The 15,340-nt window shown below is 37.8% G+C and overlaps 1 non-coding gene across 1 annotated transcript; it reads right to left on the bottom strand.

Annotated features, from left to right (window-relative positions):
• Nucleotides 1-947: 947 nt before the first annotated feature.
• LOC114008710 (U6 spliceosomal RNA) lies at nt 948-1,053 on the bottom strand. Its single transcript, XR_003550218.1, has one exon. It is a non-coding gene; the product is annotated as a U6 spliceosomal RNA (small nuclear RNA).
• Nucleotides 1,054-15,340: the final 14,287 nt, after the last annotated feature.

Here is a 15,340-nt window from a genome sequence, read left to right as displayed (position 1 = left end):
CACCGATTCTCAGCAAGGTGAGTTTAACAAAATGGAGTTGTCCCATAAAATAAATGGAGTCACTCTGGTCCTTCAACACCACCTGCCAGCCCCTGGGTTTGTTAGAGCTTTTAAGGTGAGTAGGCTCTCCTGCCGCTGTCAGCCTGTCAGCGTGACCATTCCTTTGTACACTGTGCTTAGCAATAGAGCAAGGGTTATCTGCTTGTGCAGAAACATAGCATCTGAGAGAAGACCTCCAACTGTAGCAAAATGCTCCAGCCATACAGACTGAGACTAGAGATCTGCTTAGTTGCCACTGAGAGCAGACAACTAAACCATTACAGTAATTGCCCTGCCACTTTACCCCACTGAGGACTCAAATTCCTTGGAGGAAAAAGGTTCCATTGAGGTAATAGAGGATAATGAGGAAAGTACACAGGCTAGACTTGTAGTAATGCAGAAGCTAAAATTACACAGCCACAATCTGAGGACATTGGCCTAAGGAAATTGCCACTGCCCCAAAGATTGCTATACACCATTGCTCTACCATATTTGTCAGCCGAGTTGGTCAAACTAACAAACAAATTTAAGTAGAAGGGTTGAGAAAGTGTGGTGGGGTGGCTCCTGCTTTAGTGGGATAAAGGTTTGTAGGGAATTCTTCTCTCTGGTGAGGAGTTGCATATGTATTTTATAATGAGTCAGCTTTCACTGAGGCAGTGCATTCTTGGTCCCTCAGAGGAGGATGCAAATACCTCCTCGTTAACCTGGCTTACCACAGCATGCTGTTCTGTCTAGCCCATAGTTCTATGATTATCTTTGGTAAAAGGAGGTGTAACTAAATAATAAGAGAACCAAAATGACTATATCATTTTTAGTCTTAAGTGTCTAACGATGGATTAAAACTAAGGGAAATCTTCCTTCAACTTCTTTCTTTAAAAGAGAATTATTTATTATTATTATTATTATTTTAAAATTTGAAACACTTGAGAAATTTGCATGTCATCCTTGTGCAGGGGCCATGCTAATCTTCTCTGTATCATTCCAATTTAGTATATGTGCTGCTCAAGCAAGCACATTTATTTATTATTATTATTTAATTTGCTAGAGTGCATGTGTGCTCACCAGAGAAAGACAGAGAGAAGGAAAGTGAGAAAGCAAGCTGCCAGGTCTGGACCTCAAACCATGGTGGGCACTAGAGTCCAGAGGCCCAGCCACCACACCACCTGCTGGCCCCTAACCTCTATGTATTACTTCACAATGAATATTACAGATACCTCCCTCAGAATGCTACACAATGACCTTGCTGAGTCTTCACAGATGCCTTACTATGGAGCTGTTACCGAACTCAAATCAGATTTGCTCGCCCAAGTGTTATGAAACCAAACTATAGGCAAATGGTGTGATGAAGGAAGGTACAGCTTTATTGCAAAGCACAAAGCAAGGAGAGCAGGCAGCTCATGCTGAAAAGACCTGGTCTCCCCGAGATGTTCCCCACATGCGTTTTTAAGGGCAAAATTAGGGGCAGAAGTCCTAGGCTCATGATCAGTTCAGTGACTGGTTCAAGAGGGTGTGGACAGAAGTCTGACTACTTTTCCTATTTTTCCAAAATCTTTTCAAAAGGGGACTGGGGAAGTCATGCTCACAAACATTAACAGACCATTTATTTTCTATTTAACAGGATTCTTCCTACCTCCTGTTCCTGGCATAGTATCTTTGAGATGTATATTTCAACCAATTACAGTATATTCTTTTGCTTATCCCTTTTTCTTGAGATGTAGATTAAGCCTTTCTTTAACTAAGACAGGGGTCTTCCCTTCCAATCAGCGGACCTAAGAATTTGTGGAACCCAAGTATAGCCCCCCCCACCCAGCTTCTACATGTCCCGCCTTTTTGGGCCAGACCAATGGGAAATCTTTTAATTAAATGTTGTCTGTAAATCTCTAAAGCAAATAAAAGGAACCTCTGTACATGATCACCCCGAGAAAAGGCATGTGTACCTCTTCTCTGGCCTAGGTCACACAGTTAGCTTGGAAATAAAACGCATTAATTATTAATGGTTAATTTTACAGTTGGTTATATTTTTTTCTGTCGACAAGGGCATAATCATCTCTTGGGCATTCTTGATTGGTGAGGCCTTAGATAATCAAATTTCTCTTCAGCTGTCTGGAGCCATTCAGCCTGGAGTCTTTGAGCTCACAACCAGCAGTTTCCAGCCTATAAAACATCTTACATATTGAAATGAAAACCTTATCTTTCATATAAGTGAGAGTTTTAGACATCAAATGGCCCTTACTCATGGTCCATGCTGGTCATTATCATAACCAAAAGTCTGAAGACTTACTCCTTACTCTGGACCATTACAATGTAAATGGACTTTATATTTCAGGGATCCTAGAAAATACATTAGGGGGTCCTTGTTTGGTTTCAAAGCTAGGAAAGAGAAAGATGTTGCCAGCCCCCTTTTATCTGACCATCTGAGATGATTTTACCAGCTTAGACATTAAGAAGCCTCACCTAGATTCTAAATCAATATGTAAGGGTTGTATTGGCTGATTCGATTTGCTTCAGCTGCATTGCTAATCATTGCTTATCATCAAGCCCCCTGCAGAAAAAGAATCCAGTCATTCTGCCCTACCCTGAATGCCTAGAAAGGAACTCCTCTCCACTGCCCCCTGACACTCTCATTCTTCTTGAAATTCTTGTGATTCTGCCTCCTGAATAATTTGCCCTTTGTTTTTAACCTGTGTGAGCTTTCTATTTTGTCCAGAATGGCAAAGATGGTTATGGACTCAAATCTGCCCTCTCCCCAATGTTGACTTCACTGAATAAACTTTCTTCGCCAAGTCGTGTCTCTGCAGCAGGTGGCACAGGGCTGATTCTAGGCCCCTTGAATAAGCACCGGTGCCCATTCTGGCACCAGGAGGCCTGAGAGAGAAATCTGTGTTTTGAAGAAAGATATAGTTTGCTTGTTGTTGTATTTCTACCCCCGTTACATGATTTTGAATTTTTATCATTTTCCTACAATTTAAAATGAATGCTGAGCTCTTTCTGAGTTTCCAGACTAACATTTCCAAAATTTTCTCTCATTTCTCTGGTGTGGATTCATTAAAGTTAAAACTATATTTTTCCTGAGGCCCTAAAAACTGATCTTAGCTTTGAAGAAAAATCACCACAACAGCTTGCATTAAGACAACCTTGTGACACACAAACTACAGACAAGGAAAATCTGTCAGATTGCCTCAGCCTGCTGATTCCATTTTATCTGAAGATTCTTTGAATCTAACTTGTGAAATCTTTCCAGCCAACTGCCCTCCAGACTCCAGAGAAAACAGTTTATAGATTGCTCCAGACATTAACTTTTGCTTTCCTTTTGTTTTCTTAGAAATCCCTCTTGTTAAATATCTGCATGCTTGAACGTTACAGAAATCTAATATTGAGAACCCATCTGCAGCACCTGAAATGAACTAGTTTCAAGACAAAATAATTAGAAATTTGTTTTCTTCTCATCTGCACTGTTCCCCTTTGACAATCTCTTAGTTAACAGAAACCTTTCTAAAAATAGATTTTCAAAAGGGTAACTGTGGGGAGCCAAAATATGCCACTCCAAATATACTTTGGCATATTTTGAGATAACTATCCAGAGAGTATGTGGAAATGAGAATTATCTTTGTAAGAAAATATAATCTTTCGTAAAAGAAATTTACATCTATTTACATCAGTAAAGCCAGCAGCAGATGCAAGTAGGCTACCTTTCATCTGTTGCTACCTTCTTACCCTTTTTTGGAAAAGGAAGATTAGAGGTGTGACACCTGGCCCAGAAAGACAAGATTCTTTGCATTTCCTTTCCTTCACCCTTTCTTAGCTTAACTTCAAAACTGCTCTGTTTTATGCTGCATAAAACCTTCAGTCATTTGGCTTTTCCTTGAGTCACATTTTGTATGGCTTCCTGATGTATATGTGTATGTTAAAAATCAATGTGAATGCCCTTTCTCTTAATGGTCTGTTTTTGTCAATAATTTTCAGTGAAACTCAGAGGATGATTTCATTTCACTATAATAATCATTCTTAGCAGCAAGCAGTCATTACTTTTCAGCCTCCAGTAGTTTTTGCCAGAGGGTGTGTGCCACCATGCCCGCAAGCAGTCGTTATCTAAAAATTTATGGACAACAAAATTATTCAAAAAAAATTAAACAATCTATTCAAATATTTGCAAAATAAATTCTGTTTATGAAAAATAATATTTTAGGTTTCCCAAGAACAGATTAATTTTCATTAATGTGTTTAGGATGGCCTAAAATGTGTGACTAGTGTGCTATACATTTGTTTTTCAACAATTTGGGTAGCTGACATGTAAATATTTTCTCAAAAATATTTAAAAGGTGTGATGAAGGAAGGTACAGCTTTATTGCAAAGCACAAAGCAAGGAGAGCAGGCAGCTCATGCTGAAAAGACCTGGTCTCCCCGAGATGTTCCCCACATGCGTTTTTAAGGGCAAAATTAGGGGCAGAAGTCCTAGGCTCATGATCAGTTCAGTGACTGGTTCAAGAGGGTGTGGACAGAAGTCTGACTACTTTTCCTATTTTTCCAAAATCTTTTCAAAAGGGGACTGGGGAAGTCATGCTCACAAACATTAACAGACCATTTATTTTCTATTTAACAGGATTCTTCCTACCTCCTGTTCCTGGCATAGTATCTTTGAGATGTATATTTCAACCAATTACAGTATATTCTTTTGCTTATCCCTTTTTCTTGAGATGTAGATTAAGCCTTTCTTTAACTAAGACAGGGATCTTCCCTTCCAATCACCGACCTAAGAATTTGTGGAACCCACCTATAACCTACAAGCCCCCCCCACCCAGCTTCTACATGTCCCGCCTTTTTGGGCCAGACCAATGGGAAATCTTTTAATTAAATGTTGTCTGTAAATCTCTAAAGCAAATAAAAGGAACCTCTGTACATGATCACCCCGAGAAAAGGCATGTGTACCTCTTCTCTGGCCTAGGTCACACAGTTAGCTTGGAAATAAAACGCATTAATTATTAATGGTTAATTTTACAGTTGGTTATATTTTTTTCTGTCGACAAGGGCATAATCATCTCTTGGGCATTCTTGATTGGTGAGGCCTTAGATAATCAAATTTCTCTTCAGCTGTCTGGAGCCATTCAGCCTGGAGTCTTTGAGCTCACAACCAGCAGTTTCCAGCCTATAAAACATCTTACATATTGAAATGAAAACCTTATCTTTCATATAAGTGAGAGTTTTAGACATCAAATGGCCCTTACTCATGGTCCATGCTGGTCATTATCATAACCAAAAGTCTGAAGACTTACTCCTTACTCTGGACCATTACAATGTAAATGGACTTTATATTTCAGGGATCCTAGAAAATACATTAGGGGGTCCTTGTTTGGTTTCAAAGCTAGGAAAGAGAAAGATGTTGCCAGCCCCCTTTTATCTGACCATCTGAGATGATTTTACCAGCTTAGACATTAAGAAGCCTCACCTAGATTCTAAATCAATATGTAAGGGTTGTATTGGCTGATTCGATTTGCTTCAGCTGCATTGCTAATCATTGCTTATCATCAAGCCCCCTGCAGAAAAAGAATCCAGTCATTCTGCCCTACCCTGAATGCCTAGAAAGGAACTCCTCTCCACTGCCCCCTGACACTCTCATTCTTCTTGAAATTCTTGTGATTCTGCCTCCTGAATAATTTGCCCTTTGTTTTTAACCTGTGTGAGCTTTCTATTTTGTCCAGAATGGCAAAGATGGTTATGGACTCAAATCTGCCCTCTCCCCAATGTTGACTTCACTGAATAAACTTTCTTCGCCAAGTCGTGTCTCTGCAGCAGGTGGCACAGGGCTGATTCTAGGCCCCTTGAATAAGCACCGGTGCCCATTCTGGCACCAGGAGGCCTGAGAGAGAAATCTGTGTTTTGAAGAAAGATATAGTTTGCTTGTTGTTGTATTTCTACCCCCGTTACATGATTTTGAATTTTTATCATTTTCCTACAATTTAAAATGAATGCTGAGCTCTTTCTGTGTTTCCAGACTAACATTTCCAAAATTTTCTCTCATTTCTCTGGTGTGGATTCATTAAAGTTAAAACTATATTTTTCCTGAGGCCCTAAAAACTGATCTTAGCTTTGAAGAAAAATCACCACAACAGCTTGCATTAAGACAACCTTGTGACACACAAACTACAGACAAGGAAAATCTGTCAGATTGCCTCAGCCTGCTGATTCCATTTTATCTGAAGATTCTTTGAATCTAACTTGTGAAATCTTTCCAGCCAACTGCCCTCCAGACTCCAGAGAAAACAGTTTATAGATTGCTCCAGACATTAACTTTTGCTTTCCTTTTGTTTTCTTAGAAATCCCTCTTGTTAAATATCTGCATGCTTGAACGTTACAGAAATCTAATATTGAGAACCCATCTGCAGCACCTGAAATGAACTAGTTTCAAGACAAAATAATTAGAAATTTGTTTTCTTCTCATCTGCACTGTTCCCCTTTGACAATCTCTTAGTTAACAGAAACCTTTCTAAAAATAGATTTTCAAAAGGGTAACTGTGGGGAGCCAAAATATGCCACTCCAAATATACTTTGGCATATTTTGAGATAACTATCCAGAGAGTATGTGGAAATGAGAATTATCTTTGTAAGAAAATATAATCTTTCGTAAAAGAAATTTACATCTATTTACATCAGTAAAGCCAGCAGCAGATGCAAGTAGGCTACCTTTCATCTGTTGCTACCTTCTTACCCTTTTTTGGAAAAGGAAGATTAGAGGTGTGACACCTGGCCCAGAAAGACAAGATTCTTTGCATTTCCTTTCCTTCACCCTTTCTTAGCTTAACTTCAAAACTGCTCTGTTTTATGCTGCATAAAACCTTCAGTCATTTGGCTTTTCCTTGAGTCACATTTTGTATGGCTTCCTGATGTATATGTGTATGTTAAAAATCAATGTGAATGCCCTTTCTCTTAATGGTCTGTTTTTGTCAATAATTTTCAGTGAAACTCAGAGGATGATTTCATTTCACTATAATAATCATTCTTAGCAGCAAGCAGTCATTACTTTTCAGCCTCCAGTAGTTTTTGCCAGAGGGTGTGTGCCACCATGCCCGCAAGCAGTCGTTATCTAAAAATTTATGGACAACAAAATTATTCAAAAAAAATTAAACAATCTATTCAAATATTTGCAAAATAAATTCTGTTTATGAAAAATAATATTTTAGGTTTCCCAAGAACAGATTAATTTTCATTAATGTGTTTAGGATGGCCTAAAATGTGTGACTAGTGTGCTATACATTTGTTTTTCAACAATTTGGGTAGCTGACATGTAAATATTTTCTCAAAAATATTTAAAACCATACTGATGCTGTTGTTATAGAGTCACAAACCAAATTATACAAAATTATAAGAAATATTTTGAACATTATCTTTAAAATTCAGTATTTTGAAATTTTGAAAGTTGATTATTAACTGTCAAGAACTATGGAGTATGAATTAAAAATTTTTGATATGTAAAGTAAATGGAAAAATGTTAAAATAAATAAATAAAGGTATAAGATTCATTGTAATAACAAAACACAATTTTAAAATATGCAGTTAATATAAAAAACAAGGGACATTCCAACAATTACCAGAAAAATAATAAAATCAGACAAGGCCAGCAGTTGGCATGATGGTTGAGGCACTGGATAACACATGGCCCACTCTGTAACTCAAGTCTTGAACCAGGTGACTTAAGAAACACAATGGGAGTGTGTGCATGTGTGCACAAAACTCTGAGAGGATAATGGCAAAGGAATTGCAGTGTGGCCATTCTTTCTGCAGAGTGAGTAATATCTTGCTCTCTTTCTATGGTGCCCTGTGGCAAAAATCTCAAAGGAAACATCAACAACAATAATGAAACAAAAAAACAAAAACAAAAACAAAAACCAGGAAACTTGACAGATAGGAGGTGACTTAAGGCTGGGTTCAGACCATCTGGAACAACTGCTGCCTAACCCTCAAATTCATTATACCCTTACTATACTCTTTAATATGCTAAATGATATGCCCACCACTCTAATGACAATTTATAATAATGATGATAACTGTTGGAAGCAACCCGAAATGGCAAGAAAAGGGGAGGGGCCTAGGTTCCAGGAAAACTCCACTCCTTAGTCATGAATAAACGACCCCGGCATTAAGCCAAGCCATATGAAACAAACCTCCACAGAAGTCTGGAGCTGTCTGCCTACAGTGTAATTGTCCTACCATACCTTTCAAGTAGCACTTCTCTTTCTCTCAAGGCTAATAAACAGGGAAATTCAACCTGGGCTTATTCCCTAATCCTGTCTATAGAGGAGGTAATAAAACTATTAACCCATCTCCCATCATGGGGCTGCTCCATCTACAGAGCTCTCTGCTCTCTATGCTTTCCCTTTTTTTTTTTTAATAAAGAAAAACAATTATTTGTTATTTAGTCCATTTGTTGTTGTTGTTATTATTATTATTATTTATTTATTTTACCAGAAAGAGACAGAGAGAGAGAGAAAGTGAAAGTGAAAAAGCAAGCTGCCAAGTCTGGGACTCGTACCATCGTCGGCCATGTGGGAATTCAGTGCCTTTAACCACCACGCCACTTGCCAGTCCCATTTCTTTAAAAAAATATTTATTTATCAAATTCCATTTTCTATGCTTTCCTAAATAAACTTGCTTTCATTTTTTTATTTTTTATTTTTATTGATAGCTCACTCTTAAATTCTTTCCTGCAGGAAACCAAGAACCGACACAGTACAGGGCCCAAGAAGGGTTCCATCCTGTTTTACAACTACTGAAATTCCTAGAGTGTGAATACAAGCAGAGCAACTCTGAGGAATGATACACACACTTTGAAGAGAGATGGGGAAGTAAATAAGTTCCTACATGTCTCTGAGGGTATTTATATGGATCTAGGAGCAGTCTCTTGTTAAATAAATATTACAGGGGCCATTGTTTTGGACTAAGCTCTTGCATTAGGCGTTAGCAGACCAGACCCAGGTGAAGTCATTCATACTAAAATGTCAAATTATCAAATTGAAACTAAAGAAGCTGAAAGATCCCCCATATAGACCAGGTTTCTCTGAACACAGAAGATTTCATTCTACCTAAGTGAGCAGTATAAGGAAATAAAACTTTGTGTGTCTTGTGGCTTTAGTAGAAATACACATCTTCAATAGCTGAAGATGCTACCTGTACTGACTGGACTTGTTTTATGAACATCTGTATTGCCCAAATACATTCCTCTTTTACCTTTCAGACTCAGTGTTTCATATTTTGCTTAAGATTAAGCAAAGCTACTCCAGGTGACCATGACGGTATCCTGCTCCCCTCATTATAAGACTTTGCCAATCACTGCTCTAAACAACTTCTTGCTACTCTCCCCTTCCATTTGCAAATTTTCTCTTAAAATCATCGTGAAACCTATAACACCTTGGCACACATCATCTAAAGCAATTTGAATTTTGTGTTGTTCAGACAATCGTCCTAACCTTGGAACAAATAAAACCTTTGGCTTTTTCTTTGCCTCAATGCCTCTCTCTCTCTCTCTCTCTCTCTCTCTCTCTCAAGTTTGTCAAACATGCTTCACTTTCACACATTAAGTCCAGTATTTCTGGCATGGGAAACTAGATAAATAAGTTACATACTTGTGACTATCAAAATAATTAGGATTTTGAGGCAGGAGGAAGCTAGTCAATGGAAACATAAGGAGGATAGAGCATCTTCCCATACATCTACTCAGAAAAAAATCAATCACGGCAAAATTCCCTACCCAAAGTAATACAGGCAAGAGATTAGTGGGAGTTGTCTAGGTGATTAAGCAACATTTAATATAGCTAATGAGATAAGTCAGTGGGCCCAGCCACATTTTATAGAGCCAATGAGATGTGAACAATCAGTGAGTCCAGCCAATGATCAACTCGCATGACCTATATTAAAAATTATAAATCCTGGGAACAGCAGGTGGTGCAATGATTATGTCACTGGGCTTTCACATTGTTGACCACAGTTTGTGGCCTGGACCCTGCACTTAAAACTCATGCCGAGCATATGTGTCCAAGATCCAGAGAAGAATGGAGAGGAGATTGTAGTGTAGTCATAGGTGATGTGTTGGGGTGGGGGGGTGATTTCTCGCCTTCTGTGTCTCTGGTGGGCCCATGCGCCTTATAGTAAAAATCTCTCTTAAAAAAGAAAATAAAAATTATAAATCTGGCAGAAGGCAACAGCCGAGGACCTTTTTTTTTTTTTTTTCCAAGAGATTTTTTTGCTATAGGGCACATGCACTTGCCAGAGATATAGAGAGAAACAGAGAAACAGAAAGTGAGAAATCACCTCCCAGGGGGAATAGCCATGTTGTAATCCCTTCTTCAATTTCTTCTCGGGATTTTGGTCACACACACACACATGTGCCTTGTGTGAGTTCCAAGCCACCGGGTCTGGGACTTGAACTATAGTCAACTACATGGAACCAATGATGTAAACATTACTGCATCCGTTGGTCCCTGCTGGGGCCTTTTTGAGCCACTCCTCTGTCTGGTCAGGCCTGTTACTCCCTCTAGATAGTGTACTTTTACTTGGTAAACTACCTTTTCATTACACTGTTTATGTGTTTTGTGCAGTTATTTGTCTCAAACACCAAGAACATGGATGGTATCACAGAAGCCATCCTGCAACAATTTCAAAAAATAAAGAAGGTTCTAAAAGAAGACTATAGACATTTTGACAGAACCTGAAGAGGTGCAAGGGCAGATCAAATTCAAATCAACTAAAGAAACACGATCTGAACTGAGACCAGAGTTACCACTTGTCGACAGAAAAAAGAACCAACTGTAAAATTAATAATTAATGTGGTTTATTTCCAAGCCAACTGTGTGACCTAGGCCAGAGAAGAGGCACACATGCCTTTTCTCGGGGTGATCATGTACATAGGTTCCTTTTATTTGCTTTTGAGATTGACAGACAACATTTCGTGAAGAGATTTTTCCATTGGTCTGGTCCAAAAAGGCGGGACATGTAGAAGCAGGGCTTGTAGGTTATAGGTGAGTTCCACAATTTCTAGGTCGGTGATTGGAAAGGAATATCTGTGTCTTTGGAAGAGATTAGTTAAACAAAGGCTTAATCTACATCTTAAGGAAAGGGAAGTACTGTGTCTTGGGAAGAAATAAGCAAAAGAATACACTGTAATCAGTTGAAATATACATCTCAAAGATACTATGCCAGGGACAGGAGGTAGGAAGAATCCTGTTAATAGAAAATAAATGGTCTGTTAATGTTTATGGGCATGACTTCCCCAGTCCCTTTTGGAAAAGATTTTTGAAAAATAGGAAAAGTAGTCAGACTTCTGTCCACACACTCAAGAAACAGTCTGCAATTTAATTTCAGCCAATAGTTCTTGCTAAAATTAAGGGCAAAAATACTCAGTGGAGAACAGTAACAGAATTCCCACAACTTAACATTCTTGGTAGTAAAGGGACAATAAAAACTTAACCAAAAGACACTGAAGAAACAAACAAAAAAGTGACATTCTCAATTATGAGGAATGTTAATTGAGTTTGAAACTGAGATAAACAAGATTTTGACACTAACAGACAAACATCTTAAAAGAAGTTTTTTATAATTATCTCAATGAAACTTGGTTCAGTGAATAAAAACTCAGCTAAGAAATGTCAAATGTGAGCAGAAGAATAGATACAACAAAAAGGAACCAAACAGATATTCTTGAACCAAAAAATATTACTTATAAAGGAACAAGAAAGACTTGGATTACATAAAAGATCAAGGCCATTCTGCAAGGCTTTTGTCCTTGCAGAAAAACTTGTTTAGGTCACATAACAATAACATGCAAATGAAATGGTGTTTCAGCATGCAGTGAGAAGTATTCTGAAAAGTTCATGCTCAGTAATCTTCTGTCAAAAGAAAACTAACATCAAAGTTTTCTCTTACTAATTTGAGTTTTGAAGATATTGAATAAAATAGAAGTGCTGTTAGAAAGGGTGAAAAATGTTATTGAACAAGATTAAAGAGAAGAGATGATGAAGCAGTTCCGTTCTCTCATTAGTTATATTTTAAAATTCAACTCTGAATGTATATATGTGAAGGATGTGTACTTACAATAAAAAAAAATCAAGAAGAATCTGAATTTCAGAAATCAAAAGTAAAGTCTCATCAACTCATATGATGAGCATACTTTTAAAATAACAAAAAGGGAGATATAGTTTATGAGACTTTAGAGGGTAGATGATTTGTACTAGGTCTGAAACAGGGGATTTTTAAGTGGTATGAATATCAAGTAAATTGTCCTAGAAGAGTAATAAAATTAGTTTCATCCTTCAAGATCAGTACTCATGTATTAACTGTCAAATATTTTAAAAGTACTTAACTTCCATATTTTCAAAGTTATAATTGTAGTTTTTTAATCATTAAAACTGATCGTATGATTTGGTATGTTTTTTGTTTGTTTGTTTGTTTTGTTTTTCCCATAGGGCATGTGTGCTGACCAGAGATGGGGGTGTGGGGATGTGGGGTGTGGGGATGTGGGGGTGTGGTGTGGGAGTGAGAAATCATCTCCCAGGGGAGATAGCCAGGCAGCAAGCACTCCCTTCTCCTCTGGATTTTCCACGTGCATACAACTCAGCATGATTTTCAAGTGGCCAGATTTTGAGACTTAAGCTACTCAGTTGACCATGTGAGATCCAGCACCTTAACCTCCACACCACCTGCTGGACCCTGTAGACATATTCTGAAGTATACCTATATCTATGGCATAATTTCTTTAGCAGTCTTCACTTGATGATTACTGAGGTTTTTTTTTTTTAAGAGGTTTTTACCTTAAGACACATGTGCTCATCAGAGAGACAGACAGACAGAGATAGTGAGGGGAAAAGTGAGAAATCACCCACCAAGGGAAAAACGGCCATGCTGCAATTCCTCCTCCTCTATTCTCCTCCCAGGATCTTGGACACACATGCACATGCGCTCAGCGTAATTTTCAAGCCACCGAGTCCGAGGCTCAAACCATGGTTGGCCACATGGGAGTCCAGCAATGTAACTGCTACCTCAGCTGACCCCAAGTTATTGAATTTTTAACTCCACAACATGGGAAAATAAAAGTTTCCTTGGTTCTCAGTGCTCCTACAAAAACTTTAGCATTTTCACACAGTTGGAGAATTATATCTGTAGCCATTTGTCTTGTTAATGCTCTAATAATTTGAAAAGATAATAAAACTCCTCTTAGTTCCTAAGAAAGGCAAAACATTACACCTAAGATTAGATTTCTAACTTAAGTGCTAGGAGGTGAGGGACACTGGACAGCTACTTCCCCAAATATCTGTATGTCTAAAGAAAGGAAGTATCATAGTTTCCAGATATCTTTATATCTGAAAGAGGAGGTGGGCTGTCCCCTGGATAAATTTTATTTACATACCAGAAAGGACTCAAGCCTTTTGTGGTTCCAAGAAGTTTCTTTTACATGAGGAAAAAAAGTATCTGCCTTCTTCTCCTTTTTAAAGGAAGAGGAATCTTTTCTCCTCAACCTCACCAGTGGAGTGCTCTACAACTTGTATAGAATGTTTGCTCTGGCTCTTACAGCATTGCCTTAGGAGTAAATGACAGAGCAAAGGGGATCAGTACACTTACCTACCGTAAAGTAATTAATAATAAATCTGTCTCTGATCCAGAACACATTCTTTTATATATTCAGTATAAAATTAATAAATATGTTAAAAGTTCAATCAATAAACATTGTCAAAATATCGCCCGAAATGATATCAAAGTAATTTTCTACCAAAATAACAAATAAATATATAAACACAGAATGTAATTAATTTAATTAAGATATATTTAACTACTATGTTAAGTAAAAACTGATGTCACATTTTTATTTTTATTTTTATTTTTTATCTTTTTGCTGGAGGACACTTGTACTCACCAGAGACAGACAGACAGAATGATAGAGAAAGGGAAAGTGAGAAAGCACCCCCATGGACATGATCCCATTGCAATTCCTTCTCCTCCTCCTCTCCCTCCTCTCAGGATTTTGAACATTCCTGTACATGCGCCTTGCATGTTTTCCAAGCCAACAGATTCAAGACTTGAATTATGTAGGACCATGTGGAATTCAGCCTCCTTAACCACAGGACTATAGACTGACCCATTTTTATTATTATTATTTTTTTGAGAGGTTTTTGCTATAGGGCACATACACTCGCCAGACAGACAGAGAGAGACAGAAAGACAGGAAGCGAGAAATCACCCCCCAGGGGAGATGGCCACACCACAATCCCTTCTCCTCCATCCTCCTCTCGGGATCTTGGGCACGCACACACACGTGCCCGGCTTGAGTTTAAGCCACTGGGTCCGGGATTCAAACCGCAGTCGACTACATGGGCGTACAACCAACATAGCCAATATGCTAACTGCTGGTCCCAATTTTGTTTGTATTTTCTAAAACAAAAACTAATACGACAGCTTTAACCCTGTGACGATGCTATTTCATCAAAATCACTTTATTCAGATGAATTTACTATTGCAATAGTAACTTTTGACTACTTTATCATTTAGAATATTTTTTTGTTGTGGGTATGTTAATGTTATTTGTTCACTTTATCTCCACCTAATTCTTTTTCAATTAAGATAAATTTTAGATTTGTGAAAGTCATTTTTGCATTAATTAATGTCATTTTATTAAAATTTACTAAAGGTCAATGTACATGATTATACACACATATATTCCAGGCAACTGGACAAATGAGCTTTTTATATTTTCCTTAAAGTCTATGACGGGGAGAAAAATATTTTGATTATTTTCAAGGCAGTAGAATAATTGGTCTATTATTTAATTCTTTTTAATTGATGGAAACGGTCATTTAACTTTTACTCTCTAGATTTCTTTCTGTACAGAATCACAGACATCCTGACATTACTAGTTTTTCTTGTAACTCATGGGATTTGAATTAGTAAGGGAAACATCAGCTTTTGAAAAGCTATTTTCTTCATTTCCATCCCAACTACTTCTGTGCTCTCTCTCAATCTATTTCTCTCCAAAGGCAGTAATGGGTGACGTTTTCCAGAATTTCCTTTAATTTTCCTGTTACTGACTTTGTAAACTGTCATAGGACTGATACTACCCAACACTGAGAGATGTGTTAATGCACTTTTCTATCACTATCTTTCTTGTCTACTACTCTATCAGTATACTTCTGAGATGCTGGCACTTTTTTAAAAAGAAGTATTTATTTAATTTTATTTATTCTTTAATTTATTTTTATTTGACCAGACACACACATGTGTGTGCGTACACACACACACACACACACACACACACACACAAACACAA

Source organism: Tupaia chinensis, unplaced genomic scaffold, assembly GCF_000334495.1.
Source record: "Tupaia chinensis unplaced genomic scaffold, TupChi_1.0 Scaffold000370_1, whole genome shotgun sequence".
Taxonomy (NCBI): domain Eukaryota; kingdom Metazoa; phylum Chordata; class Mammalia; order Scandentia; family Tupaiidae; genus Tupaia; species Tupaia belangeri.
The sequence above is the reverse complement of the archived record's forward strand: the minus strand, read 5'-3'. Positions and strand labels throughout refer to the sequence as shown.